At 41.8% G+C, this 26,974-nt stretch overlaps 1 long non-coding RNA gene across 1 annotated transcript in view; it reads left to right on the top strand.

Annotated features, from left to right (window-relative positions):
- Positions 1–475: 475 nt before the first annotated feature.
- The window catches only part of LOC139073422 (uncharacterized), an 81,632-nt gene continuing 55,133 nt past the window's right edge, over positions 476–26,974 (top strand). Inside the window, exon 1 of the long non-coding RNA XR_011522145.1 lies at positions 476–674. This is a non-coding gene — a long non-coding RNA (uncharacterized lncRNA). The remainder of the gene's footprint in view (positions 675–26,974) is intronic.

Here is a 26,974-nt window from a genome sequence, read left to right as displayed (position 1 = left end):
ACCCATCTTAATAGATCTAGGAAAGAGGCTGAGCTACCCGGAAGTGGGGAAAGGTCGGATTGCAGCTAGAATGGGAAAGTGGGCCCCTTCCATCCCTGGAAGGTAACAGGAGTAGCAATGGAACGCCTGTGTCCCAACTTCTCTCCTAGGGGAGAAATTCCAGGTCGGGGCTGAGAGAGAGCTGACAACAGGGCTGTGTAGGTGCAGGTTTCCGTGAGGTTTGCGCCCAAGGTGAGGCGCCCCGGGGGTGCGCGCAGGCTAGGAGCGGTGAGCACCGGGAGCGCGCGGTACATGGAGCGAGCAGGGGGGAGCTCCGGGCATCGGGAGCGCGCAGGCGGGGAGCGCGGGGCATCGGGAGCACGCAGGCGGGGAGCCGTGAGCACCGGGAGCCTCGGTACCTGGAGCGCGCAGGCTGGAAGCAAGGGGTACATGGAGCGCGCAGGCGGGGAGCGCGGGGCGCCGGGAGCGCGCAGGCGGGGAGCGCGGGGCAGCCTGGCTGGAGCTCCCCCAGGAGCCGGAGCACGAGGACCGCGCGCCCCCACGGAGCCCTGACTCGACCGAGGATGGGCGAGCGGTGCCGGGCAGAAGGGGCCAGGGACAGCACAAGGCGCCTGGCACAGACGCAAGACAGCGCTTTCCCTACCCAAACCAAACCGCAAACCCAGGAGCTCAACGTGAGTACCCCGTGGAAATGGCGCCCTCTGGAGGGGAAGAGGAGGTGGGGTAGAACTAGAAGGGAGGCCTCGCCTGGAAGAGAAAACAAGAACACGGGGGTATTTATGCGAAGACATACGTGTTAAAGTAGAGGGCAAGGAGAAGCTGTGAATTCTCGGGTTAAAGGCGCTCCCCTACCTCTCCTCCCACCCCTAGCACACAGGGCGGGAGTGTATTAGGAAAAGAGGAGCAGACTGGTCCTTACATGCCGTTTAAAGGGGCCACGGTTTCTTCTCAGGTGTTCTTAAATCAACCGGGAGGATAAAGACGACTGAGCACTTGTGTGTTTTCATTTTCCCCCACTTACCCCTGCAGGCAAGGGTAAGCCTTTGCATAAACAAAATCAATATATCTGGGAGTAAAGTGCCCCTGAAGTTAAGATTTCTAACTGTGCCCTTGCTAAGATTGTGTTTTAAAACGGGCACACCCAATTTCTTGATGTTTTGCATTTGATTATTTGATTCTGATCATGTGTCTCTGTCAGGCGGAGGTCTAAATGTCGCTTCTCCCTGGTTTTATCTACCTCTTTTGATGGTTTGAGTCCCATTAAGCAAAGAGTTTGATTCCCATTAAGACAGAAGAGTATAACGGATTTTTAGTACAATTGGTCACTACCGGAGGAAGAGGCGTTAAGAGAGCGTGCTAGGGCCCCAGCGAAGCAGGGCGCCAAAATAAACAGGCGAGGAAGGAAGAGATAAAGAGTAGAGGATCAGAAGTCTAACAAGAACGTGTTTTAATTTAGTCTTGTTGTAACTTTTGTATCGCTTGAGAGGTAAGCCCACCTTTAGAGTTTAGAAGGCAAGGAGAAGCAGGGCTGTGAGGAACCACGAGGCCTCCAGGACCCCCAGCTGCTGCCCGGGGGGCGTGCAATCGTTCCTGCGGACAAGATGGGCTTCCAGATCTGTGTGACCAGGGAGCATCCACATTTCTTTCTTTCAGGAGACCAGTTCTGATTTGTCTGCACAACAGGAGTCAGCAGACATAGAAGCTTGTCTCAACTAAGTCTCTTTCCTCCTTGAAAAAAATTGTGTATATTTTAAGATATATATATATATAAGTGTATCTATCTATTAGTCTAGCTACTGATCAATCTCTTTATCTCTTTGTCTCCATCCATCTCTAACCATATCTGTATTCCTTTTCACCTGAGTTCATATGGCTTTCCAGTGCCTAGTAGTGTATTTTGCACAGAGTGGCACTCCATTAATGCTACATTGATCCTCTGAGACATTGGAAAATTATCCATGTACTTTTGCTCTTCTCTCTCTCTCTTTCTCTTTTTTTTTGGTGAGGAAGATTGTCTAACATCTGTGCCATTCTTCCTCTATTTTGTATGTAGGACGCCACCACAGCATGGCTTGATGAGTGGTGTGCATGTCCACACCCAGGATCTGAACCTGTGAACCCCAGGCTGCTAAAGTGGAGCAGGTGAACTTAACCACTACACCACTGGGCCTGCCCCTTGCTCCTCTCTTTTTAAGGGTGATATTGTAAAATTTTTAAATGTACAAAGTACCGCCAGTGGGTTAGTGGTTGATAATGCCAGGACGACATGTAAGTGCTCACTGTGCTGAATAACATACTGGGTCCTCTGCATTCATCACGGCCCCTGATTCTCACCAGCCTGAAAACATCAGTGAGGATCGTGCCTCTCCCTGTGCTGTGTGGGCTCCGTGCTAAGCACCACAGCGACGTGCACTAGTTAATTTATTTTCATAACAGTCTTAGACCATAGGAACTGCTGTCAATTCTACTTTAAATTCAGAAAATGGAGGCTTAGAAAGGTTAACTAGTTAGCTTCAGGTCACCCTGCTGGTGAGTGGGACTGGAGCAGGCAGTCTGGTCTTAACCACTCTTATTATTTTTCCCATTTTACAAAGCCGTTAGTTGAGGTTTGTTCAGAGGGAAGTCACATCATGTTACTCTTCTAATCACTACCCTCTAGTGACTTCCCATTGCAGTCAGAGAAAAAGCCACACGAGGCCCTCGGCGTTCTGGTCCCCCATCCACTGACATCACCTCCCACTACCTGCGGCTCTCCACCGGCTGTCGCTGTCTCTCCGCTGGGCCTCCCACCCTGCAGGCGAGGCCCTTCTGGCTCACAGCCTCTGCACTTCCAGTTTCCTCTGTTGGCAGTCCTGGTCCCCAGCTAGCCACACGTCCCTTCTCCCACCTCCTGAGGTCTGGTCCCCATCACATCAGAGAATTCCTGAGGCTTCCATCCCAAGTTGCCACCTTTCCTCCTCCCCCAATAGTGTGTTTACTCGTCTATTTATTAATGGTCGTCTCCCCTCTCTCAGATATAAGCTTCACCGAGGGCAGGTGTTTTTATTTTTGTTGTTTTTTAATTGCGGCACCAGCTTTTAGAACAGAACCTAGCATGGTCATGGGCACTCAAGAAGTGTTTGAATGAGTGACGAGAGCTTGAGAAGCTCTCCTGAGGTCACACACTTAATAATGGGAAACGTGAGGCTTCATTACAAATCCAGGATTGAGTTTATCCGCTTATCAGATTCGTAAAGCATCTTCCAGGGCTCCTTGTCTGAGTCCCGGGGTCTTTCATTGTAATAGGTTGGGTGATCGCGAATAAACAAACCAAACAGGAAAAAGGCAGCATTTGTTACTGTCTCTTAAAGTGGGAGACTTTAAAGCGAGATCAAATCAGAGGCCAGGTCAGGGAGAGGGACACTGGTGTTTAACAGAAAGGGAGTTGACAAGTGATGAAGTCAGGAATGTGCTGAGGTTTCTGGGCCGCATGAAGGGGCATGGTGTGGGAAGGTCCTGGGTGAGGTTGGTGTTGGGTTAATTAATTAGGGTGGGATGCTTGCACATTAAGGGGAGGAAGGAACCGAGGGGATTGATTTGGAGTGGCCTGCAGTCTCAAGTAGCAGTCACAAAGGGTCCTGGAGGCACAGGAAGGATGGGAGAAGTGCTGGGTACAGCTCAATTTGGCAAGTGGCCAGAGAAGCATGTCAGATATTAGTGAAAACAGGCCACAGCTGCTGCACTTTACAAGCTACATGTCAGGCCTGTCCTCAGCCACCCCCCAGCCCACCCCATCTGATGTCCTGTAATCGTCATTTTCTCCCTGAGACAGCCAGTCATAACTCAGTTCTCACTTGAGGGCAGAAGAGAAGGCAGGGGGATGCTCAGCTTCACTGCTAATGGAAAAGGGCTCGCAGCCTTAAGGAAAACTCAATTTCTCCCAAAACTGAGAATTTGAATGCTAGTGTATTGACGTCCCACCTTTTTCGTTCCAAGGATAATTTAAAAAATTGTGGTTATTTTTCGTTAATCTCATGATATCTGAACTTGTAATTTCTAAGACTTCGAGAATACTTAAAAGTATTTTTTACTCCCTCTTCAAAATGTATTTGTGCATTTTGTATATTTCTCCATCCTAGAAAAACGATTTTACATAATTCAGCATAAAATATATATATGTATATACCTACATATATGACTATACACAGATACGTATACCCCGGGGAGTTTAAACGTGGAAGGAACAGAAACGTTGAAAGGTGATGCATATTATTACCGAAGAATACAATTTGGCTGAACAGCTTGGTAGCAATTCTCCCCTGCCCCTCCTGCACCCTCTCCCCCCACACAGCTTAGATGGTGATTAAGAGTGTGGGCTCCGAGCCACACGGGCTTGGGTTGAGTCCAGGCTCTGCCACATCCTAGCTATGTAATGTGCCCAAATCATTGAGCTTTTCTGTTTCTTAATTTTCTATATCGGTAAAATGAGGCTAAAAATAATTCTTAACAAAACGGCTTTATTAATGTTTAATTGAGTAAATAGATGTAACATTTATAACAGTATTCAATGTTAAATATTACTATTATTTATAGACATTAGAAATACTTAAATGATTTTCGTGGTTTCTTAATCAGTTAAGTACAGTGCTTAGAAAAGGGCCCATAAAGAGGTACTTAAAATACCTTTCATCATGTTGAGGAAAAGAAAATATGTTGTAATTATAGTTCTAGCCAGTTGATATTTCTTGTTCTCGATGAAATATGTAAATGTATATGACGTATGGGAAGCTCTTCTATTTAGGGAAATAAAAGTCAATATAAGATAGAAGCAGGTTCAGACTGAGGAAGTGAGTTCTATTAGTTTTCCCTGTTATCAGCTTTTCTTCGCGAGGCTCCTCCAGTGCCAGCGCTCGTCCGCGTGCTGGGATGAGAAGTGCGAAGGGGCGTTACCCTTGAGAACCATCTACTGTTCAGACTGGGGAGCTGATGGTTTATCAATGCAACCGCTAGGAATGAAGATTTTACTCCAAGTCACATTCTTCCTTTGGTTTCTTCTAAGCTGAATTGATCCCCAGCTTACGAGGATATTCTAAAGATGGATGAAGATTGTGCAGAACGCTGAAACCAGACCAAATCTTATATAGGTTACCAAGGCATACCTTTCCCTCAGATTGCTAATTTTGAGTAGTTCATTCTTTGATCAGTTCTGTGGTCAGTTGATTATTTAAACTAAAATAAATCATTGAGCATTAATCAAGTGCTGGACATTGTTACAGGGGCTGGATATAGAAATGAGACAAGTCCTGTCCTCAGTAGAAAGCATTGTCTTCATCTAATTGTAAATCTTGTGGTAGGACGATGGTGTCAGTACAAGTATGTTACTAGGGGGATGCTCAAAAGAGGGGGGTGAATTCTGCTGAAAGTATGGGCTGTGGATGGCCTTGAAGGATGAATAGAGGTAACAAAGTCCAACTCAAGGAACAGCCAAACAGTTCTTGGTGTTTCTAGTCCATGCAAACAGTCTGTTGAAGCAAGAGTAGAGTTTGCAGGGTGGAACTGTCATGACATGTGGCTGGAAAGGGATAAAGCCTTAAGCAAGGCAATGGCAATGAAAATGCAGGGGAGAGGCCTTATTTGACAAACATGTTGAGGCACGATCAACAAGGCTTGATGACTAACGGCTGCATAGGTTTTGGGGGCTAGGAATTGGAAATGATGTGGCTTGGGTTTGTGACATTTACTGAGATGGGGACACAGCACAAGCTTTTGTTCGTTTTGTTTGTTTCGCTTAAATGTAGGTCCTCATAATTCAGATTGCGCTACTTTGAGTGTGAATATTTTGCCACTGTGCAATCAAAACTGCCCTTGCCTGACTCTCTCTGGTGGTCAGCTTGTCACAGCATCCTCTTAACTTGTGTTTGCACTGTGCCATGCATCTCATGGTGTTTCTGGTCATTGTCCCCTGTCCCACAGAAAGGCTCCAGAGCTCTTGGTTTTTTTCTCTCCTAGAATTGACTAGTGCTAACCCAAATAAAACAAAAACAGCTCTTTCTGTGATTCAAGTAGGACATGCATCTAGCAAAAGTAACCCACTCCTGTGGGTGCAGGGTTCCAGGTGACTATTTTAGGCTTTGCAAACTTCCAGATCCCTAACTAGGCACAAGAATTAGCAAAGGAAAGTAAACAGTCCATTTTAGCACACCAGGAAACTTCTCTCGAGTCACAGATACGTTCCTAGTCCTGAGAATTATATACAAGTCAATAAAGATTAACTAAACAGTTGGAAATACAACTAAATAGAAGCTGAGACTTTAAAAATCTTGAAGAATATACACATTGCAAGCGGTTTGGCAAGAATCTCCTGTCCATTTCTTTTCGCTCTATTTTTTAATACAGTTTCTTTAAAAGTCAACTTTTGGCAGACTAATGAGAATCCTCTATGAATGGATACTTGAGAACTTGGTCTGTGTTCATAGTTTTCTTCTTAAACTCAAAGCCTCAATTCATACTACTGATGGATAAGCTATTTCTTTTTTCTGGTGAAAAATCATTTTTTAAATCATAGTATAATATGTAAACATGTAAAAGTGACATATATTAAACAAAAGTGTATTTCAAGAGTTTTTGAAACAAATGAAGGCAAATCTTTTAGTTTCTCAATTTATATTTAGATGTCAGACTAAGAGTATGTTAAAGTACGAATAATTGTAACTAGTGAATAATTTTAGAGAATAGTTATCCAATTTGTAGACCCAAGAGATCAATGGAATTTAACAATTTCCGTTAACTTCTTACTTATGGTGCAATTGTAATTTATTTGTGTAATTTTTTCAGGATGAGGATAGAAAATGAAACTCAAACTAGTCAACTTTGTTCCTTGAATATAGCTTCAGTACAAAGGCAGATGAAGTTGAGAATATTTGAATTACTCCACAAACTGGAGTAAATTTTCTAACGATATGTACATTTAGATTTATTTATGCCAGTTCCCTTAATTACTATGTATAATTGAAAAATGGATTTAAGTTGTAGAAACCATAGATATTTCAATGCTGGAATGTCTTTATTGGAGAGAAAGAAATATAGAATATAATAATTTGATAATATATTTTTTATAAGTAGTTAAAATGTATTTATTTAAAATCACCAAATACTTTAAAATATCTATCTAAAAACTCTTATTTTTTGATTTCCAAAAGAATTGAACCAGCATTGCTGGCTGTTATGCTCACGTAGTAAGGGTTCCTCTCGCATGATGTTATCTTACTACATTTTTTTTTCTACACATTAAGTCTGAGAATTTAACAACTGCCAGGAAAAAGAAAACAAATTTTTTTTAATCATAAAAGGCTTAAGAAGGTTTTTTTTTTAAAGTTTTAATACTTGAGGAGTTAATTTAAAAGTAGATTTTAAAAGGATTTCAGACTTGACCAGTGTTCTTATGTCTGAGTTCCTATTTTTAATAATTTCATTTTCAATTATTTTCAATTTGAACCGTATTAGCACAGACCATAATAGTAGGAAAATTTAGTATTTAATATTGGTTAAAAACTGTCATATTATTTTTTTTTTTAAAGATTTTATTTTTTCCTTTTTCTCCCCAAAGCCCCCCGGTACATAGTTGTGTACTCTTTGTTGTGGGTTCTTCTAGTTGTGGCATGTGGGACGCTGCCTCAGCGTGGTCTGACGAGCAGTGCCATGTCCGCGCCCAGGATTCGAACCAACGAAACACTGGGCCGCCTGCAGCGGAGCGCGCGAACTTAACCACTCGGCCACAGGGCCAGCCCCAAAAACTGTCATATTATTTTTAATTGATTATTTCAGTTTTATTTTTTCCTCAGCTCATGTTACTATGCAGAATCAATTCTAAATAAATTGTTGGCAAATGGAATTTTCTCTCTGTTTCTCATCCTACCCAAAGACCTCATGTCGTTCCTTAAATAAACAGGATTCCCCATTGTAGAGCCTTCTTCCCATGTTCTGGACTTTTCTTTCTTTCTCCCTGTTAAGGCTCTTTTGTGTCTCTCTCTTGGTGCTCAACTCTGTTCCCAGACTATTATTAAAGCATCAGTGGGGCCAGCCCTGTGACTGAATGGTTAAAGTGCCACATGCTCCACTTTGGTGGCCCCGGGTTCGTGTGTTCGGATCCTGGGTGCAGACCTACTCCACTTGTCAGCCATGCTGTGGAGGCATCCCACATACAAAGTAGAGGAGGATTGGCACAGATGTTAGCTCAGGGCTCATCTTCCTCAAGCGAAAAGCGAGGAGGATTGACAATGGATGTTAGCCCAGGGTGAATCTTCCTCAGAGACGCACGAACAAGTTAGTGACCAAAGTGGCCTAATAATGCGTTCTACCTTCCAGGTCACATCTTTCTACAATGCCAAACTAAAGTAAAGCTATGGAAATAAAATCAGGGATGCTTTATTCAGGGGCAAGCTTTTCAGTGTTTTTCTAAATCATACTCATGGGATCTGCCTGTCTGTTTTGGTATTGCACTTCTGTAATAATCCCACAATACATTTTATGGGTCATAGCTTGAAGCCATCCAGGAGTGCTAACTTTATAGGCATTGTCATACTCTCTGGCAGTGGTTCTCAACTGGGAGTAATGCACCATCACCCCCCACCCCAAACTCAGGGAAATTTGGCAATGTCTGGAGACATTTTTCATCATCACAACTGGGGAGATGCTACTGGCATCTAGTGGATAGAGGCCAGGGATGCTACTCAACATCCTGTAATGCAAAGGGCAGCCTCCGACAACAAAGGATTACTCAGCTCCAAATGTGAACAGCTCCAAGGCTGAGAAAGCCTCTTCTGGGCAGTGAGTGCCTAGGAAGCAGGTAATTCATCGACCGAAAGGCTTATCTTTTAATCTGGAGTCAGAGGTGAAAGCAATTTTGATTTTCTAGTAAGAGTGATACAGCTATTTATGAAATGGTCTCCTACACTTTTGCTTTGGTAGAAATAGAGGATTAAAACATATATACTTGCAAATTCGAATTTAAATTACGTATCCTGTAATAGTCCAATAGGCAACTTTATAGTGTTGCCTTGATCATTAATTTTATAGTTTTAGAAATTACACTTTTAGTGTTATTTCTCCTCTCCAATTCTTTTTATTTTCCCCAATTTGAGACAAATAACTCAGCAAGCCTCTTGAGTTTGAGTGTGTGCACAATATTTATTAACGTTTACCGTACTTTTCTCCACATCTTTAAGTTACATCCTTCTTTGTCTTCCTCAAAGCTATCCATGGTTTCTGTCATTCATTAATTTATTCGTTAAATAAATAAGTGTTTATTGAGTGTCACCTGATCCAGACGTCGTTGTATATGTTATTGTCCTACAGTAATGAATAAAATAGACAAGAATCCATGTGGTCAGGGAGTGTATATCCTGGTGGAGTGAGAGAGATGATAAACAAAAATTCATCAGAAAGTTACATAGGAATGAGTGCCATGGACACAAGTAAAGCAGGAGAGGAAAAAGGGAGCACATGGTGAGGGGCTGGGCTGAACGGTTAAATAGATTGGCCAGGTAAAGACTCACTGAGAAGGTGACATTTGAGCAAACACCTGAAGAACATGAGGGAGTGAGCCATGTGGCTATCTGGGAGAAGTGCATTCCAGGAAGAGGAGATCACAAGTACAAAGGTCCTGAGGCTGGAAAGTACTTGGTAAGTTTGAAGATCGCAGAGTCCATGTGACTGGGAGAGAATGAGCTAGAGATGAAGAAGAGTGCAGTGGGGTCAGAGAGGTGACAGAGGAGAAGATCAAGTTAGATTTTACAAGGCTGTTCAAAAGATACTGGCTTTTACTCTGAGTTAGATGGGGAGCCATTTGGGAGTTTTTGAGTAGAGGCATGACAGGATCTGACTTGTGTTTTAAAATGATCACTTTTGGATGCTACTTGGAGAATAGACCAGGAGGGAAGGGTGGAAACAGGAGGACCAGTAAGGAACCCAGAGATGGTGGTTTGGGCCAGGTGCTAACACTGAGAAGTGGTTTATGGGCTCACTGATGGATTGGATTTGAGAAGAAGATGGGAGCTAAGAGTTTTAGCTGGAGTAACTGGAGACTGGTGTAGTAGATTGTTTTACTGTTTACCAAATATTTCAGTTTCTTTCAATGTAGAGTCCCTTCCTGTGGAGAATAATACATCTCTGTCCTATTGAAATCTGGAGGCCATGTGACATGCTTGACCCATAATCAGTAAGCAGAAGCTTTAAGAGCCCGTGCTGGGTTTCCTGTGTCACTTGTTCCTTCTGCCACAAAACCAGCAATGTTCCAGCTAAAGGCTGCTCTGTCAGTTTGGTGCCTGGAGCTAAGCCAGTGTGGTTTATAACTGCAGGAGACACACGGACGATATGCAGCAAGACATAAATCTTTGTTGTTGGAAGCTGGTAAAAGTTCAGCTTGTTTGATACTGCACCATAACCCGGCTTAGCCTGACTAATAGAAAAGTAGTTGGCATTAACTGAGTGCAGGTTTTGGGTATATATAGAGCGACTAGTCTAGTTCTGGTGTGTGAGATTTGAGATGCCTATTCAATGTCCAAGTGGAGCTGTGGAAGAGCTGGTTGGGTGCAAGGGGCTGGAGTTCAACGAAGAGGTACAGGGTAAGGATACATGTTTGGGTGTCATCAGCTTGAGATTGAACAAAATTACCAAGGGAGTAAGTGGCTAGATAAGAAGTCCAGGAACTGAGTTCTGGAGTATCCAACAACTCGCAAATGGGACTGAGTATTCCAACAACTAGTAAATGAGAGCAGCCAGTAAGACAGGAGGAAGACCAGGAGGTATGGTATCCTGAAAGCAAAGTGAACCAAGTATATCAAGAATGACCATCTGTGTCCTCTGGTGCTGGTAAGTGAGGTCAGGACTGAGAATTCATAGAGCGGTGTGGAGGTCAGGGAAGACCGTGACGGGAGCAGCTCAGGTAGAGTGGCCTGGAGGGAAGTTTGAATGAGGTGGGTCCCAGAGAGAATGGCAGGAGAAGAGTGAGACAGCAGGAGTAGGTAACTCTTTCAAGGAACTTTTCTGTAATGAGCAGAGAAGTGATAGCTGACAGGGAAATGGGGTTGAAAAGGTTTTTGTGGGGTTTTTTTGTTTTGTAAGATGGGTGAAATAAAAGCTTATTGATATGCTGATGGGAATGATCCAAAATGGAGGGAAACAATTGATTAGGCATAAGAGAGGGGAGAATTGCTGGAGAGATGCCATTTAACAGGTGAGAAGGGGTGGGATGTGGTACAAAAGGAAATGTTGATCTTTGATAGGACCACAGAGAGCACATTTATAGGAACAGAGTGGGAAAAAAGTATGTGGCTACAGATGGAGGTATGTGGGCAGATGTGGGTAGAGTGAGAGCTTGGGGAACTTCTGTTTTTCTTATTAAAATTGGAAGCAAGGAGGGGCCAGCTTCGTGGTGGAGTGGTTAAGTTCGCGTGCTCTGCTTTGGTGGCCTGGGGTTTCACCAGTTCGAATCCTGGGTGTGGACATGGCACTGCTCATTAAGCCATGCTGAGGCAACATCCCACATGTCACAACTAGAAGGACCCACATCCGAAAATACACAACTACATACGGGGCCGGGGGGGGGGGGGTTGCTTTGGGAGAAAAAGCAAAAATAAAATCTTAAAAAAAAGAAAATTGGAAGCAAGGGCATCCACTGGCAGAGAGGATGGGTAACGAGCTCTTGGAGATTTGACGTCATTGTGTATTTTTCTCTCTCCACGTTGAGCTGGAGGTGAGGTAGATGTGGAGTGTTGGAAAAATGCATTTAACTGCGGTTGGAGATTGTCCTAGCAAATCCAACAAAGCAGAGGAGGTGAAAGGTTAAGGGTATATTCAGGGGTGTAGTTGCGGTGACTGCGCATGGAACTTTAGCTGTGTCAGAAGGGAAGTGAGGTCTAAGAGACAGTGAAAAGGTGACGCTGTGAATGGATTGTTGAAGTTGGAGTACTGGAAGGAATAAACTACCAAAATAGGAACTGTTGGTTGGAAAGTGGACTGCTTAAAATTTGGATGATATCAACAGCTGCAGCAAAGTTGCAGGGTATAAAATCAACATACATAAATCAGTAGCATTTCTATACGCTAACAAACTAACAGAAAAAGATCTCAAGAACTCAATCCCATTCACGATTGCAACAAAAAGATTAAAATACCTTGGGATAAATTTAACCAAGGAAGTGAAAGATCTATACAACAAAAACGACAAGACTTTCTTGAAAGAAATCGATGATGACATAAAGAGATGGAAAGACATTCCATGCACATGGACTGGAAGAATAAACATAGTTAAAATGTCCATACTACCTAAAGCAATCTACAGATTCAACGCTATCCCAATCAGAATCCCAATGACATTCTTTATAGAAATTGAACAAAGAATCCTAAAATTCATATGGGGCAACAAAAGACCTCGAATTGCTAAAGCAATCCTGAGAAAGAAGAACAAAGCTGGAGGCATCACAATCCCTGACTTCAAAGCATACTACAAAGCCATGGTAATCAAAACAGCATGGTACTGGTACAAAAAAAGGTGCACAGATCAATGGAACAGAAATTGAAAGCCCAGAAATAAAACCACACATCCATGGACAGCTAATCTTCAACAAAGGAGCTGAGGGCACACAATGGACAAAAGAAAGTCTCCTTAACAAATGGTGCTGGGAAAACTGGACAACCACATGTAAAAGAATGAAAATTGACCATTCTTTTTCACCATTCACAAAAATAAACTCAAAAATGGATCAAAGACCTAAGGATTAGGCCTGAAACAATAAGTCTTCTAGAAGAGAATATAGGCAGTACGCTCTTTGACATCAGTTTCAAAAGAATCTTTTCGGACACCATAACCCCTCAGACGAGGGAAACAATAGAAAGAATAAACAAATGGGACTACATAAGACTAAAGAGCTTCTTCAAGGCAAGGGAAAACAGGATTGAAACAAAAAAACAGCCCACTAATTGGGAAAAAATATTTACAAGTTATTTATCCGATAAAGGGTTAATCTCCATAATATATGAAGAACTCACACAGCTCAACAACAAAAAATCAAACAACCCAATCAAAAAATGGGCAGGGGACACAAACAGACATTTCTCCAAAGAAGATATACAGATGGCCAAGAGACACATGAAAAGATGCTCATCATCACTAATCATCAGGGAAATGCAAATCAAAACTGCACTAAGATATCACCTTACACCTGTTAGAATGGCAAAAAGATCCAAAACCAAGAGTGACAAATGTTGGAGAGGCTGTGGAGAAAAAGGAACCCTCATACACTGTTGGTGGGAATGCAAACTGGTGCAGCCACTATGGAAAACAGTATGGAGATTTCTCAAAAAGTTAAAAATAGAAATACCTTATGACCCAGCCATCCCACTACTGGGTATCTATCCTAAGAACCTGAAATCAGCAATTCCAAAAGTCCCATGCACCCCTATGTTCATCACAGCATTATTCACAATAGCCAAGACATGGAACCAACCTAAGTGCCCAGCAACTGATGATTGGATAAAGAAGATATGGTATATATATACACTGGAATACTACTCAGCCATAAAAAAGGACAAAGTCGTCCCATTCACAGCAACATGGATGGACCTTGAGGGTATTATGTTGAGTGAAATAAGCCAGACAGAGAAAGACGAACTCTGTATGACTCCACTCATAGGTGGTAGTTAATGTATAGGCAAAGAGAACTGATCGGTGATTACCAGGGGAAAGGGGGGTGGGGGGAGGGCACTAGGGGTGCAGTGGTGTACCTACAACATGACTAATAATAATGTACAACTGTAATTTCACAAGGTTGTTAACTTTCATAACATTAATAAAAAAAAATTTAGATGATAGAAAGGCTGCAGTAATTAGCGATGACGAGGTCTAAGTTATGTCCTTGGGAGTGAGCAGCTGAGTAGGGGGTAGGACAAGCTCTCGGAAGTTTTTGACCCTGAAGTTGTGCTAGTTAATCCAAATTCTTTTTTTAAGCATTTTCTCTCATTTAAAGTCCTCAATGAAACTCACTTGCATTTCTTGTGAGTTCGATCCGCGTGGATTTCGAGTTATAAAAACAGATTTTACGATTTAGTTAAATCAACAATGGAAGCATAATGACAAAGCTCTTTGGCTTACTTTGGACTTATACAGAATAAAAATTTACAAAGTGAAATTGAATAAGGAAGGAGTTTGTTGAGTATTATTTCAATAATTGAAATGGGTTCCTGTCAAAGATTTTAATCATTCATTAAAATCTCTGAATATATTAGACGGTTAAAAAATGGTTATTTGTTCAATATGTGGCTTAAAGTCATCTTTTGTACATTGTTATCCTGGGATTTCATCCCTCCCAGCATCTTCCACTGAATGCCTGATCTTAAGACATTGACTAATGTTGCAATCACTCATTATTAAGTTGTGGAAATCAGACATAGAGAAAAGAGGTACTTTACCAAAAACGGTGAGACTGTTTATCTTAAATCCTGGAGAAAGTCCTTTTCTTTTTACCTGACAAATCATAGACATATAAGGTAACTTTGAAACCTCAGGGCAGCGAGCACATTTTGAATGCTTAGAAAAAGTTGGTAGCGATTGATGAACTCATGAAAAATAATTGCAAACAATTTAAAGTCACTTCTGAGGTTGAAGATGGCCCTTATTACTAACCAGAAAATATGGCTACTGATCCTAACCTAACTGACCTTTAAACTGACGTTTCCTTCATATTCTATCTCAGACATTCCAAAAATTTGGATTAGTCTTTTTCCAAATGATTTTCAGTTAACGCAAATCTGTATATATTTGCAATTTATAGGATATGTCATATAAATTTAATTTTATGTGCTGATTTTGAGGTTGTTAAAGGTCTCTGTGGCAGAAACTGCTATTTCCCAACTGCCCTTCTCTCCTCCTTTAATATAGACATCTGATTTTATCTTAGCGCTTTACCGTTTGGAGTAAAACTGCATTTTTCAGGTGCGATTGCAGCCAGATAAGATTGTGTGACTAGGTTGGGGAATTTTAGGTGGTTCTCCCTAGAAGTCTTCTTTAAAGTAAATCAACATGCACTTCTTTTCTCCCTCTTACTGGCTTCCTGGAACTCAAATGTGATGTCTGGAACTCTAGCAGCCATCTTAGATGATGAGGTGGAGGCAGTTACTAGCATTAGGATTGATTGGCCAAGAAGAGTGGGAAGGTGTCTGGGTCACTGAAGAGTTCAGGAAGCCGCCGTGTCAGCTGGGACTGCCCACTTCCAGTTTTTTTGGTAGAATAAAGTCTTGTTTATGTAAATCACTATTTTCCTGGTATCTCTTAATTACAGCAAAATTTGATTCCTGATAGATAAAATAAGAATCATTCATTCTCATCCCACTCAGATGTGTTTTTAAGAAATTTGCCTTTTATTGACTATTCTTCTGAAACCTCCTTGTCTCTCTATAACTTCCTAGGAAAAGAAAAAATTTGTATGGGCCATTTTTCTCCATTTATATTGAGATATCAATGACATATAACATTGCATTAGTTTAAGGTGTACGACATGATAATTTGATATATGTATGTCTTGTAAAATAATTACCACAATAATTTTAGTTAATATCCATCACCCTACATAGTTACAGTTATTTTTTTCTTGTGATGAGAACTTTTAAGATCTACTCTCTTAGCAACTTTTAAGTATACTATACAGCATTGTTAGCTATAGTCACCATGCTGTACGTTACATCCCCACAGCGTTTTTATCTTATAAGTGGAATTTTGTACCTTTTGACCCCCTTTGCTTGTTTCCCCCACCTGCCACCCCCCACCTCTGGCAACCACCAATCCATTTCCTGCTTCTATGAGTTCATTTTTTTTTTTTGTTTTAAGATTCCACATGTAAGTGAGATCATACAGTATTTGTCTTTCTCCGTCTGACTTATTTCAGTTAGCATAATGCCCTCAAGGTCCATTCGTGTTGTTGCAAATAACAATATTTCTTTCTTTTTTACGGCTGAATAAGATTCCATTATACGTATATAGATAGGTAGATACATATATACATATGTACATATATACACACCACATTTTCTTTCTGTTATTTTTTTGGTGAGGAAGATTGGCCCTGAGCTAACATGTGTTGCCAATCTTCCTATTTTTGCTTAAGGAAGATTGTCACTGAGCTAACATCTATGCAGTCTTCCTCTATTTGGTATGTGGGATGCTGTCTCAGCATGGCTTGATGAGCAGTGCGTAGGTCCGCACCCAGGATCTAAACCCCCGAACCCTGGGCTGCCAAAGCAGAGCTCTCAAACTTACCCACTACTCCACCAGGCTGGCCCTATTTTTTCCTTATTCATTCACCCATCAGTGGATGCTTAGGTTGTTTCCAGGTCTTGGCTGTTGTAAATACTGCTGCAATGCACATGGGATGCACATATCTCTTCGAGATAGTGATTCATTTCCTTTGGATATATACCTAGAAGGGGAATTGCTGGATCATATGAGAGTTTTATTTTTAATATTTTGAGGAGCCTTTATTTTTGATGCTTGATGTTTTCCATAGTGGCTGCGCCAATTGACATTCCACGGGCCCTTGTTTTCCTTCACAGGGCTTCTATGTGTTGGACTTGGTCTTCCACATCTATGACGGCAGCTCTGTCTTAGGTTACTAAGTCATGGCTGAAACAGTAGTTCTAACTGAGGCCGAGGGTGGGGGAGCTGTGGGTCACTTGGGGAGGTTTTCCAAACCGCGCATTCCCAGCTCCGTTATCTCAGCAGAGAGGCGGAGAGTCACCCACCCACTCCCATTTGAGAATCGCTTATCTATAGCACATCCGCAAGTTTCTGTTTGCTTCCAATTGGCAAAATTTAAACGAAGACTTAGAAACTAACTAGGAATTTTGCTAAGTGAAAAACCATTTAGAGTGTTAGCATGTCATAAAAAAGAGGCATTATGGTTTTTTCATATTTTGAAATCCAGTTAGAGTGTCACAACCATTTTATTTAAAAGTGTTTTGAATCTCAGTTCAGGAAGTCCCGTCGTATATCCGTAGGCAAACGTGCTTTTCTCCCACGAAGGCTTCCTAGAATTGCTCCTTCAGGAATATGGGGAGGATGCTGTGCCACCCATCTGTCAAACCACTATTTTTCGCTTTACTCTCATGCTTTCAGTCATATTTATTGACTGTTATGGCATATGTGTTGCTGTGCTAGGCACGATTTGCACTTTCCAATGGCAAAACGCCGTTATCTCCTATTTCCATCGAAAGCTCTGCCAGTTCTCTGTGGGGAGAGCCGGTGTCTTCTTTTTCACTCTCTCGGTGGGTGGCCTGTCGATTTGGGCGGCTGACACCATGCAGCGTGTGCTCATTTGGTGAAGCTGTAATTAGACCAAGGCTGTGGCCTGTCTTGCTTTGTCTACAGTGAGATTGGTGATAGAGGAGACCAAGAAATGATCACATATAGCTGGAACATTTGATGCCGAAGTAGTATGTTGGAGAGAGAGAAACTCTTTATGAACAAAAGCCATCCAACAGAAAACAAAACAAAAACCAAAAAGAAGGAGATCAGAGTTATATATGAGAAGGGAATGGCTTGAGCTCGTGTGTGCAGCAACAGCATTGTAGATTTTAAAATTGAGAAAGAAATACTGCCTTGTGTTATTAGTTCTCTAACCAGAGAGGAAACTTTGAGATTCTTCATTTGTATTCAGAGGATGGATGAAGAGGGGCCCTATGGCAAAGTATATGTTCAGGAAATGTGTATTAAATTATTGCCTGATTCATTTGGGAAAAAAACTAATTTTGTGCTTGGGCGATAATGGAAGTTAATTTCAGTTTAACTTGGAGTATGACTTTGATTTTTGAAAATATTGTTTGTGAAACCTATTTAATAAGAACAGCCTTGTGTTCTTTGTTAGCTAATATAGGCCCTGAGAAGTCAGGGATGTATTATTATGGTGTTTAGTTCAGAATAGGCCCTCAATAAATAATGGATGAATTGAACAAATCCAAGGGAAAAAAATGCCGCTGTAGATTTGACTCCATGCCCGCCGCCCCCCCCCTGGATTTGAGAGGGTGATGGTGGCAAAGATCGTCAGCTGTCTACCAGTGTCCAGTCTCTCCCATGCTTTAGTGAAAGGACAATAGCTAGACAGACACCTGGAATTCGCTTCCCTTTGTCCCTTCGCTTTGAGTGGAGGTGACTCGGGTCACATCTGGGCTGGGACTTTTCAGAAGTGTGCCTGTGGGGTCCTTTCTGGTCTCCTTCAGCTCCTGCCAGCTGACACAGATGACGATGCGTCCATGGAGGATGGAAGAGCCACATGATAGATCAGGGAGACAGGCCCACTAGCAGGGTGACCAGCCCTGAACTGTTGCCTGAGTGAGAAATAAGTTTCTATTGCTTTTAATTCACTAAAATTTTCTGACCTATTTGTTATAGCAATATAGCTTATCCTAACGAATACAGTCTTTAATTTGGTTATGTGAATGATTCTAATAAAATACAAACAAATGCTTGAAGTAGAAACAAATATATACAAGGTACTATATAAATATAAAAAAATAGAGGCTATTATGGCCACTTTCAAAGAAGGGAAACATTATAGAAAAATGAGATTTGAGGGGGCAAATATACAGGACAGACTGTATCCTAAACAAAGATCTGGATTTCTGATGCCATCAAATGGCCTGAGATCTAGTGCTGATTTTGTCCCTCCTGTAGCTGTGTGATGTCAGGAGTGTGGGCTTTGGTTTCCTCCTCATCAGATGAAGGATGTTAGACTACTCCTAAAGAAGTGAAATCTAGGGAAGACCCTGTTTTTGAAGTAAGATTTGGTATAGTTTCTTGGCTAATTTGCGAATGCAGTTGGGTTTTTTTAAAAAATTTTTTGTGAGGAAGATTGGCCCTGAGCTAACATCTGTGCCAATCTTCCTCTACTTTGTATTTGGGATGCCGCCATTGTGTGGCTTCCTGAGCCCTGTGTAGGTCCATGCCCGGGACCCAAACCAGTGAACCCCAGCCACCGAAGCAGAGCCAGAGCACTCGACAACTACGCAGCTGGGCCAGCCCCCAGCAATTGGTTCTTAATTAGCTTTGCCCTAGCATATCTGTTGCTGTATACAATATTCGTTCTTTGTGAATTGTAAGCAGAAATTCATTAGATTTCCTCAAAATCTTTCTTTCAGTCTCTTGCTTTAGTATATTATTTTTCAATTTACAAAATTAGTGGTGCTGTTATTTCTCTATGTAACAGCATACTCAATAAATATATTTATTTGTATTCAGTAGTATAAACTGAATAAGCTGGATTATTTGCTCTCTAAGGTTCTTTTCTGAAAACTGAGAATTATTCTTATAGGAGGAAGCTTGCCCAAGTACACGAATGTGGACGCATCGGGCAGAGAAGAGTTGGCTGGCTGATCTGTGCCAGGACTGCCACAGACAGGAGTCTTCGTTTTCACAGCATGATTCCTTTTTACCCGTAGCAACACTTTTGGGCTTCATCTTTACCGTGAGTTCTTCTCTCTGCACCTTCTCTGTTCCCCTGCTCCACGCTGGCCCTGTCTTTCCAGGAGATTCCCTGACTCTAGTGCCCAGTTCCTGGCAAATCTCCTTCACCTTGGAGGACATTGACGAGCCCCACAGGCTGAGTGGGCAGTGTCCACGTCTCCTGGAGGGGCGCCGGCCACACTAGGTTTGGTTTAATCTGAAATTCTCTTTGGGTCTAGGGGTCTGTTTGTGAATTATGGTATTTCTGCAAGCAAGCACTCCTTAAATACATTTTTATTTTATGTTAAATCCTTACCTCATTTATATAATACACTTATTTTATATGCAACACTCTTAGAATAGATAGCAGTTTTCATACAAACAAAATAGTACTTGAGGCTCTGAAGTTCTCAATTATAGAGCAAAATATTTGATTCAAGACATACAGCCTTCAGAAGCAGCTTCCTAATTCTTGAGAGGTGTAGTCACCCTTGCCTAAGAACTTATTATTGCTGACTGTCTGGCTTGACTGCCAGCATCCACCTATCTTTGCCCATTTTTAAAAAGGGCATTTATATTTAACGTGTTAGAAAGGAAGCATTTTCTTCTCCTTCAGCTCGTAGCCGAGAGGGAAGGCCTGACGTTACAGCGATGTTCCCCATCATACACGCCACATCTGGAGGCCCCCTCTTCCTCTCCCATGGCCAACTCAGTCTGTATACAGTGGACACCCAGGTATCCATTAAATACACAGGCTCCTTCAACACACAGGAAGACGCTGGGAAGGAGAAAAAGAGGTCAAAATCTATGTGGGTCCCTCCCGTAGAAGCTAAAAGGCAAAAGGGTCAAAATTTCCCTGTGTGTGTTTAAAATTTTTTTAAATGAAAGAAGACACTGTTTTTATGTCCTGTGTGTCCAAGAGTTAACAGGATGAGAAACACTTTTTGTCCACGTTCTCTTGTAACCTTGAACTGAGAATGTTGAAGTTCTTGCCTTTCTCTTTCCTTGCATCCCACAGAAAGGTTATTCCAAATTCTCTTGGCAATACTCAGACAAGCTGTTTCCTAACCCTGAAAATAGCTTTTGTTTGAGTGTTTCCCAAAAGTCTTAAAATATGTTCATGAACTGTATATATACTCCACTTACTAAACTTTTGGATTGAAAATCCTTAAAGGAAAAATAAACCTTGAAGAACAAAGACTGTTAAATATTGTGAATCTAGGGAGCAGAAAAGCACATTAAAAGATCATCTTTTTACTAGTAAATATAAAGTAGCATAAATTTATACTCAGAAGTGAATGTCAGCCATACTAGGAAGTTTAATTTTTCTTGTTCCTGCTGTGATTCATACTAATTTATTGACTTTTCAACCAAAGAATATTTTTTGTTTAAAATAAAATTACTCACTGAGTAACAAACAAGAAGCAACACTATGAAGTGACTCAAATTTGAAAGTCTTTTTCTAAGGACTGTTCTTACAAGGAAACGCATTCTATTTTCTGAAATGGCAAACTCCTTCATTTCCTCATTCAGCAAATACCTTTTGCTTGCCAACTGGCATGTGCTAGTGCTGGTGAGATAACAGCGGAGGAAATAGACATTAATCCAATGATCACACACACGATTATATAATCACAGACTGTGATCTGAAATATGAGGGCAAGACACGGGGAGCCTGGAGAGGGCTGATTTAGGCTGAGCAATAGGGAAGAATCTTGTGAAGGAGCAACCACTGAGCTAAGATATAAAGAATGAACAGGAGACAACTAGGCAAAAGGCGAGCCAGGAGATCGTGCTTGATGGTCCTGAGCTGGGAAGAGACACAGCCTGTGTGCAAACCTGGAAGAAGGCCACTGAGTGCAGGACACAGCAGTTGAGGGAGGATGTGTCCCACAAAGTAGGCTGCATCTGGATCTTGCACTGTCTAAAACCTTGCTAAAGATTTTGATCTTTATGCTAAGGCCGAAGTAAGTTCTTAAAGTATTTTAAGCAAAGAGATGACTAGATCATATGAACACTGCAGAAAATCACTCTTGCTGTATTGTGGAGGATAAATTAGAGGGAGAGTGAAAGACGGATGAGGGAGCACCAGACAGGGGCCTGTTAAAATAGTTCAGGGGAGAATTGATAGCAGTAGTGGTGGAAAGAGAGGAAACTAGAGAGGTTCAAGGGACTTCTAGAAGATAACATCAGTAAGAAAGTTCCTAGAGTTCTCACCTAGCAAACCTTGGAAGCATGGGCAAAGCCTAAGTTGATGAGGCACCCATCTTCCTCACTGTTGAGGGGCTGGTGGCATTTATGTGACATCAGGAGAGGTGGCTGCTGAAGAAGGTAGACAAGTAATAGGCCATCACGTGGTAAAATGCTCTGTCAGAAACAGGAAAGCCAAGTTACTGCAAGATAGTGGCCAAGCTAAGGTCAGCAGCAACAGCTGGGAGTTCTCTTGGGAAGGCTTGTTGCATGAAGCTACAAAGCAGGACATTCGAGACTGGTTATATATGGAGTGGCTCCTGATTTCCCAGGCGGCTCGGCTCATGCCCCAGCATAACTGGAGGAAGCTGAATCTGCCGAGCCGCCTGACTTACCTTTGCAGCCACCTGACTTACCTTACCCTGTCTTCTCAAACAACTCTCTTTGTAGGGAGCAATGCAATCATCAAGGTTTCTCATCCTTCCCCCACTAAATGGAAGTTGGTGTTGCTAGAAAGATCTTGGGACGGGGAGTAAGAAGACCTGGGGCTAAATGCTGGCTCTGGACTTTTCTGGCGGTGTACATTTTGGAGACGCAGTTTCCCCCATGTTTAAAACGTGCTTCATAGAATCTACAACCTTGCAGCCTTGTTGTGAAGGTTAGGTATGTATCAGGTACTCCACAAATGGTAGCAAGAACGATAACAGTGAAACCTGATAATTTTATTGTTAAAATGTCCTTTGCTCTCCCTTCTTTCTTTTCTATAGTTTCTCTTTTTGAGATCTTTTTTGTTCACACTCGAAGCTTCAGTTATACCTCTATTTGGCAAAAGTTGCACACTTGTAGGCATCAGACATCCTACAGCGTGATCAAGATGGAGTGGAGAAGACCAGCATTGTCTCTGTCCTCACAGACTTTGTAGTTAAAGAGAAGAAGACTGATCTACCCTGGGGCAGAGACTGCTGGCTGTTCACCAAAAATCCGAGTCCTTTTTTCCTAAACATTTCCCAGCCCCCCTTGCAGTTAGATGTGGCCATGTGACTCAGCGGCGGAATGTGAGCACAAGTAATTACCTATTTCTGTACCTCTTCTTTTGTGATCCTTCTGGAATTTGACCCTTCCTTTCCGTCACCTCTTGTACCATCAGCATCACTGAGAAAGGTGTCTCTCTCAGGAAGTAAAGGAGCTAAAATTCAGCTCATATGCCCTGGCGCAGGGCTGTGTCCACCTGGAGGAGGGGAGCATTTTTGTAATTTGCAAAAAGGTATCAAAAAAGTGTTTCATTTCTAATCTGCCACAAGCTTCTGGAGGGTTCAAGAAGGCCCTGTGATTGACATGCTTATCAAGCCTCTGGTCTTCATGCTGAGGCAGTGGGGAGCATCTCACCCTCCCCCGCCGACTTCCAGTCTATCCTGCCAGCCCTTTGATATTAACCTTCCAAAGGCATTGGAACTACTTCCTGCTTAAGAGGTTCAGTGGCTCCTCCTTGTCTATGAGAGTGAACTCTGCGGCCTTGTATTCAAAGCTTATCGTGATATAGAATCGTTTCATGTCTCCAACCTTTTCTTCTATCATTCTTTCCTATATTTCTCAATGCAAACAGTATTGCCCTTTTGGCAAGGAATATTCTTTGTTGTTCCATCCCAAGAATTACAGACCATTTAGCCACACAGATCCTATTCACAAATACCAGGAGAACCCGCCAGACATTGTGATAACAGCTAACGTGCCCATACATTTTGGAGATGGGGGCAGGATGGCCCCTAGTTGAGAATTTCTATGCCTGCACCACCAACAAAAACAGTATGTGTTTATTGAGTGTCTGCACCACCCTGTTGTTCCCTTATTCAACCCAAACAGTAACTCTCTGAGGTAGGTGTTATTTTCCTGATTTTATAAACGAGAAAACTCTGGGTCCAGGAAGTAGAAAGATGTCATCAAGAGTACCTACCTGTGAAGAGAAAGAGAGCTGACTCAAAATGTACACTTGTCTATTTCATCCAAACTGGGACACTTGGTGTTCTCTGATATGCTTTGTTCTACTCTGATTCTCCTCATTCCGCCTAAAATACCCCAAATTTCTTTCTATAAAATCCTTGGCTTCAAGCATGAGTTTAGATTCTGTCCCCTTTAGGAGCTCTTCTCTGGCCATAGTAACTGGGGATGATTTCTGGATACTGTGGTGCTTTCTCCTGCTGGTCAGCCTGTTTCACAGTCTGCTTTGGGCTGTCCCACAGGCAGGCTCCTTCTCTGCCATGTTGGATCATATGCTCCCTAAGGGCAGGACCTTATTTGTTTTATTGTTGCTCATAACTCCTAGCACAGTTCCTTGCATGTGGCCTTGCACATGTGATATAATCTCCTCCAGCATCAGCTTACTTATCTGTAAAATGGTGCTCATAATATTGACCACAGTGAGTTGAAATGAGGAGTAAATAAGAATATGTAAAATATTGAGCACATTGTAAGAGTTAATGGGCACTATTAGTAGAAATAATAATGAAAACAGTTAAATATCAGGCCTTCAAAAACTCGACACAAACATTTTTCAGTGCTGACCTAGACATTTGCCTGGAAGTCCAGGATGGCATTACCTCTTTGTGGCCATGCCTGGGGCTGGTGTCCATTAAATGGTTTTGGTTTGAACTCTCCCTTTTCTCAGACTGTTCAGGTTGATTCTCCGCCTTGGAAAGCTTAGAGATATAGGCAACAATTTCCCTAATACTCTCTGTTAAGGTTCTGTATAAACCTCACTATCTAGACACAGGGAACGTTGGGGGAAAATAGGAGTGTGCTCATTCTGATCCTCACTCACAGGAATTTCACTAGGCCATTGCACGTCTCACTGTAACTCTGCAAAACTGTGATATTAATCCAACCAACCATCCATCCATATATCCTTCTTTCTGTCCATCCATCCATCCATCCATCCATTCATCCATCCATCCATCCATCCATCCATCTGCCATTTGACATTTTGAAGCGCCACCTAGGTATCTGTATTATGCTAGAAACTGGAGATATAATGAGGAAGAAGACACAGTTCCTCTCCACAAGAACATCATAGTCAAAGAGGCCAGGGAGAGACGTAACAAATAAAATGGACACAATTATCAAGTCAATTGAAGAAGCATGTATAAAACTTGAACTCTTCTTGGATCTTGACCCCTCTGATTGAGGTGAGGACTATTTATAGTCTTTAAAATAACTGATAGAAAAGAGCTTGCTTTCTCTAATAAAATAAAAGCAAAAACAGAGCCATCCATTGTGAAAGCTAAGCCAACTGTGAACTTAGAGGGAATAGTCCAGACAAGTCTACCCTCATTTTTGACACCAACTGCAATTCTAGGGAGTTCCCAAGACTACCCTCAGGTTTGGTAATTCACTAGAAGTGCTCATAGAACTCACTGAAAGCTGTTATGCTCATGGTTATGGTTTAGTGCAGGGAAAAGATATGGATGAAAATTAGCCAAAGGAAGAGAAACGTAGGACAGAGTCCAGGAGTATACCAAACATGGAGCTTCTCGTTGTTTTCTGCCCATGGAAGCAGGACAGCGTAACTCCCCTGGTATCCACATGTGACAGTCAGCATTGAGTATTGCCAACCAGCAAAGCTTCCCTGACATTAGTGTCTATAGAGTTTTTACTGGGGCTCCATTATGTAGGCATGACTGATTGCTCACTTGGCTGATCTCAGTCTCCAGTCTCTCCAAAGGTCAACTGATACCATGTGACCCACAGCCCCCCGTCTAAATACACTGTTACTATCTGGTGTGGCCAGTCCCCACTCTAAATCCCATTGTTAGACTACCAGTGTGACTCGAGGTCCCCAGGCAAACAAAGACACTCCTATCAGGCATGGCATTCCAAGGACCTAGAGACTTCCTCTGAGTAGCCAAGGGCAAAGGCCAGACCTCTCTTTGGGCTAGGTTAAATTCTTTACCACAAATCTATTTACAGTATTTTTAATGAAAAATCTCACAATTTATAGTAACTTTTAATTTCTATTGTCTTCCCCTAATCATCTGTCTAATGAGTTTTCAAAGTTCTGCTCAAAGTTTGGGAATGAAGTGATTAAGATGAATTTAGTGGATTATCAGATATATGATTTTGGATGTTAGTTGCAAATAATAAAAATCTATTGGCTCTGGCTTAAGCAAAAAAAAATAGGATTGTTATAAGGATGAAGGGTAGTTTATGAAATTCAAGGTTAAGAATTTCTCCTTTCTTCTCTTCGTATATGTGCTTCTTTCTTCCTCTAGTCCAGAAGGAGGGACCTGGTCGCTCTGTGATTCAGGTTATACATGATTTAAATTGAGTCAAGCAGACTGATTATTTCTTTCATGGTCCTGATTCCAAATTTCTGCCAGAAGGAATCTGAGGCTCTCAATTGGGAGGAGCTATTTGCCTCAGGCCAATCAACTATAACCAGTGAGGTAGGGCTACAAGGTGTAAACGTGTGGCTGGGAGCCCAGAAAAATGTGGCAGGGCTGATATCCTGCTAACTGGACTGTAGAGATCCATGTCCACTGCCAGGGAAGGTCACTTATTCAATGGAATGTAAGGAAAGGACTTACGCTCTGCTTAAAAGCGAGCTGAAAGATTAGACTGATGGGTAAATCCTAGGACTTCAGCAAGGCTGTGATCTATTTTGTGACACAGTTGCAATATTAGCTTGTGTCGTACTCTGCATTATAATGAGAAAGACATGGCATTTGGATACAGAGGGATCATGTCTTAGCCTCTTACTGATGTTGAAGTTAATTATCTTCTTGGCGCCTTTGTTAACTTATTTATCAAATAGGGAAATTCCCAACTTATGAGATTGTAATGAATAACAAATGAGATCATGTATGTGAAAACACTTTCTAAAGTGCTGAGCACACGTTAATTGTTATCTTTTGCAAATAATCCAAAGATTTTCTAATTTGCATAGTTGAGAAACCGTATATATTTAATGAGCCTGTTGAGTATTTTGAACTCAGAATTGTATATGAATCTAAGTGTACAAGTTAATTTTATCACCAAAAATGTGTTTCTTGAGGAACTACAAGACTTATCCAACAATATCCTCATCAAACCAGGCGACTGATTGTTTTTAATACCGAAGAGATGGTTAATTAGGGGGAATGCAATGTATTTCAACAATTTCTTTAAAATCTCAGAATTCTTTAATTCAATTCAAAAAGGTTGAGTGGTGATAATGTGCAGGGAATTGTGTCTTTCCCTGAGAGGAAAGAGGCAAATAGATTTAATACCATAATTTGGGAGGCTGGGCTACTTCTTTAATACTGTTTTCTGATGTATTACAAAATTTAG

This window comes from Equus przewalskii, chromosome 9 (assembly GCF_037783145.1).
Source record: "Equus przewalskii isolate Varuska chromosome 9, EquPr2, whole genome shotgun sequence".
NCBI classification, from domain to species: domain Eukaryota; kingdom Metazoa; phylum Chordata; class Mammalia; order Perissodactyla; family Equidae; genus Equus; species Equus przewalskii.
The sequence above is the reverse complement of the archived record's forward strand: the minus strand, read 5'-3'. Positions and strand labels throughout refer to the sequence as shown.